Consider the following 5,114-nt stretch of genomic DNA (forward strand, 5'->3'; position numbering starts at 1 on the left):
GGATCCTAGCCACGAAGTTGAAAACAAGTAAGAAACGTAAAAAAAAACAGTAGCCAGAGTTATATCTGCACTTGCATTGCTGCTTTGTTATGCATAAATAATCTCGAAGACTGAATCATGTTCTTATCCGGAAATTAGATTGATTGCATTCATTTGAAATATATTTGAAATATAAATGTTATCCTTACAAAAGTGATAGTTATTTATGGAACATTCTGTAACTTTATTTTAATTCAGTTTATTTTATCTTCTCTTTAGTATTAAAATATGAAAACTCAGTTTACAGATACTGATTTAAAATCCGTTTGGCCTCTCCGGTTAATCTGATCTCCTCGTTATTGTGACATTGTACTCAGCCGGGTGTGACAGGTAAACCGACTAAATAAATAAAATGAGACGTTTTTGGCGATTCCAGCCTGATGACGGCTCCTCGCTTTCGCTGGGTCAGCTCCATAAATTACAGTTTTAACACAAGGTGGCGCTGTTTGCCAAGGAAAGCGGTTTCTTGCGAAAGCGGTCACACGTTCGAAACAGGTTACCGCTTGCTAACTGAGTTTCGCGTTCATAGCCTTTTCCTGAAAGCGACACACTTACCAAGCGAGGAACATGAGTTTGAAAATCACACTAGCTATAAAAATCATCCTTCCATGCAACCATTCAGGGGCTCATGGATACCCTGGCAGATTCAGGGGGGCCAACGCAAGACGGGCCCTTTAAAACCTAAAAATGAAAGATGACGTTTTATCAAATGGTTCAGAATCTAGCTACGCTCCCGTATCCATCCCTCCGTCCATCCATTCAACCAACTGCTTGACTGATAACCCAATAAAGTCAGTCTTAATCTAAATCAATTTGAATCTTTACAAAACACAAGTCAACAAAGACATCATTGCTTTATCACCATGAATTCCAGAACCGATATAGACACATATGTTAATTTCACAATTCAGGGAGCTGATTATTTGTAATAAAAAAAAAAAAAAATACAAGTAAAATGTTTTCTTCCAGGGAATCAATTATCGCGGTTACAGGTCAGTTTAAAGGAACTGTGTATTCGTTACGACTTGCCACTTAAAATGAATCAGGGCAGCCAAAAACCCTGCTGTGGAGCCTTGCAGCACTTCCAAGATGCCGACGCTTCATTGTTTTTCACCTTCCATGTTTCCTGGATGTAATCGAGTGTAAAATTCAGCGTAAAGTCAGCCTGCGGCGAACAGGAGCGCGAGGTCTTACTATTAGCATTATTTAACGAGGCCTCCATCACATCTATGCTGTCGAATAAAATGTTCCTGGCGTATTCAAGCTGAGTGACATGACTGAAGGTCTGGAATATCAGGGCTCTGGGTATGCAGAGGACTGGGGTTTGAGGGAGGGGTGTTTGTGTGTGTGTGTGTGTGTGTGTGTGTGTGTGTGTGTGTGTGTGAGATGGGGCGGCGAGGGGGGTGTCATTTATCGCTGTTTATTTCGCCATGCCAGAAGTAATCAAGGCCAGGATTAGCACGGCCTGCCACCCAGTATACGCACCCAGTATACCCACCAGCCCACGGACAGTTGAACTGGCCACTTGCCGGGCGTCTAATCCAGGCCTGAATGGCCTCCAGGCTGGGTCCTGTGCCTCCTATCGTCACATCGGAGTGCAGAGGACGGACAGGGGCGCCCCCCGCCCCTTCCCCCCCCTCGGCCCCCGAGTGGATGAGCTAATCGCCCTCCCGGAGGTGTTGGGAGGGCTGGACCACCCACCCGGAGGATTGAAAACGCGAGATTCACAGCAGCCGCTCGCTGACCCGGCGTCCTGCTCGGCTCTGGAAGGCCCTTGCATTGTTCCCACTGGCATGCGGTGTATGGGGGGGGGGGGGGGGGGGGGGCTGTAAACAGCGCTCGAGCGGCACTCCTTCAGCGCACAATGGAACTCAGTCCTGTCAGCTTGGAGTGTTCTGCAGTCGGCCGTGAATGAAACAGCTGTGGAGGGGGAGGCACAGAGATGGGGGGGGGGACACACAGAGGGGGCTGTTTTGTTCAGGCTCTGCGGCGGTTCCCGGGGTCCAACCCCCGAACGCACGCCGATGAGCCACGCCGGTAACAAGGTTCCCACCACAGGATGCGGAAAGTGGAGCCAAAGCTTGCCACCAAAGGCCGCCGTCATCATCCTAATAACACCCTGTCCAGCGCTGATGAATGTCCTCATATAACTATCTCTGCATTATATATCATTATATGACATATATAACCTCATATAACAACCGTGGGCTGTTGTCTCCCTCCTCTTAGGCTGGGGGATTGAGTCTGTGTGGGCTTTGCATGCTCCCTGTAGGTGTCTCAGCTTCTCCCGCAGTCGAAGGACATGCAGTTAGACTAACTAGCATTTCGAAATTGCCCTCGGTGTGTGCGCGTGCGCCCTGCGCCGGCCTGGCATCCTGTCCAGGGGGCACCTCCTCCTTGTGCTGCCCGGGATGGGATCCTGATGCCTGGGAGACTCTGTCTGGGGTAAGTGGTTGGAAGATGGATGAATGTATAATAATAAACATCTCACTGGCACTGGAGGAAAAATGCTATAAATACACGCGATTCACGCGATCGCATGTTTGCTGGGACGCCAACGGGTGAGGTGATGCTGCTTGGTGTTGGGGCCGGCTGACTTTAAGAAACCTGGCCATCGCCTCCCTCCATCCTCCAGCTCTCCTCCACCTCTACTCCTCCATCTGCCCTCATTTATCCTCCGCGCCTGTCTCTCCTCCACCTCCATCTGTCCGGCATGCGTTCATCCTTTATGGACCATCTCCAGTCCCTCCCCCGCTGCGGCCGGATGCCGCCAGGCATTCGATTTCGCTCGTCGGGAGACCGCGGCCCCACCCGCTTCCCCATCTCGTTCCCCCAACCTCCTCCGGTTGCATGACAAGGCCCTCGACTCCCATTGGCTCCCTGGTGCCCAACACGGGGATCTCCATGGCTTAAGGACACTCTTCTACGTGCATGTGTGCACCAACATCCGCTCGCGGAATGCAGCACGTCATGATCCTCAGGCCGGCGGCCCCTGGCAGGCACGAGCTGTCCAAGTTTTGCACAAAACTTCCTCCTCTGTGCCCAGACCATCTTTTCAGAGTCTGTCCCCCCTTTTTTTTTTTTTTTTTTTTTTTTTTTTTTTTATCAAGAAAGCCTGTAACATTTCCTTCCTCAGGCGCACGAACCGAAAGAGCTTCATTAGTATTTCAGCAGAAACACTAATGATGATATGATCCTGTAGCTCAACAAATAGAACCTTGTGCTAAAATCGCAAAGGTTGTAGGTTCAAATCCCAACAATCGCGCTACTATAAATTACTTTGCTTAAAGGCGTCAGCAATAAGTCGTAAATCCATGGAACAGAACAAGAATGTGGACCAGATCAAGACGGACCCCGCGAAGGCCAAGAGTGTCATTTGTTTCACCTCGGGTGGGAAAGCCAAATGGCGGATCTGACATGTAGTGGTTGGAGGTCACATGACCCTAAAATAAATAACGACCTGCTGATTCGAGGAGGTGTGTGGCCTTCCAGGCGCAGAGCAGGAGGAAGTGAGTTGCAAGCATGAAAAGGAGACCCCTGCACGCGAAGAACCACTTGATTTACCGCAGAACCTAAGTGCTAACGAAGCGCAGACCAGAGATGAATGCGGATCTGGGCTAATCTGCCATCGGACCTAGGAACAAATGCCGTGTTCTGGGCCCAGCCAGCTTCACACGCCTGCCCCAGGCATAACCTACCCCCCCTCCTGGATGATAATGGTCCACAAACATCCACGGCACTGATATCTGGGACCACCCTGAGTTTAGTTTTGTTTTTCCGCATCTGGAACGCCCAGGAGCGGGTCTGGTTTTAAAGGTGTTGGTCAAGGTTTATTTTGTTGGTTGTGGGCATGGGGGGGGCAGTATTTGTGTCCTGCGTGAGCGTGCGAGACATTTGCACGGGACTGCCAGAGGCTGCTTATGCGATTACTTGGGCTAATTTACCCAACTAGTAGTCGGACGGCTGACGAAAGCCGAACTGCCGCCGGGGCTGACCTGAGCGTGGTGGATGCGATAGTGTCGCCGTTGGCGACCAGCGGATGTAATGACCTCACCGAGGGCCGCGTGGCTGAGGATAAGCAGAAGTGAGCCTATGATATCAGCATCACAGCTACTGCTCTGTGTGAGTTCCTGCGATAGCGATGTGCGTCGCTATTAGGTGGCTCAGTGGGTATCCCAGCTGTCTCAGACAACCAGGACTAGGGGTCTGGATCCCACCTCCGCTGCATGTGTGGAGCTCGCACACATTTCCACCTGGTACTCCTGTCTCCTCTCCCAGTCCAAGGCATGCACTTTGACTAATCGGTGTCTCTAAAAACACTGAACTGGCATCCCACCCGGCTGTCCCTCCCACCCTGTGCTCTCAGGAATAAGCCCCAAGTGACCCTAACTGCCATTATTGGATAGCAGAGGGGTGGATTATTGTCACTTTGGACAAACAATTGACAGAAATGGGGCCTGACAAAGTCCCAACGGTGTCAGTCACAGGATTTGAGCCAGCTACCCTCTGATCACTGCCAGTGTCCTAACCCACTAAACACCGCGTTTTTATGTTTATTATGCTTATTAGTAGCACTGGGTCATGGTGGGCCTGGAACCTATCCCTGGTAGACAGGGGACATGTCCATCCATCCATCATCTGCTCCAAACCTGCATTAATTTCAGCATCAGACTTGACCCTTAAGCAGGGACCCTGTCCCCCCCCCCCCCCCCACCTCCCCCATATGCCTCCACCCCTCTGTTCTATTCGTGGTGCTTTGCACTGTGGCCTGCACGCCGCAGGCACTATCAGACGCGCGGTCTCGCCCTGGGGGGGCTAGGGGCTTACTTTGGAATTCGCGATCGCTGTCTGAAATGAGGGTCATTTGGACGCAGAGTTAAAGCTCTCTTTAAGGTGATTACAGGGAAAGCGAACATCCGGGGTCCCATCCGGGGGGTCTGTCAGCAAGCGAAGCATGTCCTCGCCCCGGTCCGCGTCCTGACAAAAGGTGGCATTGACCAAAGCCCGTCCAGAGATCCCCCGCCTGTTACCCCACTGTTAGAGGAACCCACCTGGTCTAGCCCACTGCTCCATGC

This window comes from Brienomyrus brachyistius, unplaced genomic scaffold, assembly GCF_023856365.1.
Source record: "Brienomyrus brachyistius isolate T26 unplaced genomic scaffold, BBRACH_0.4 scaffold47, whole genome shotgun sequence".
In the NCBI taxonomy this organism is placed as follows: domain Eukaryota; kingdom Metazoa; phylum Chordata; class Actinopteri; order Osteoglossiformes; family Mormyridae; genus Brienomyrus; species Brienomyrus brachyistius.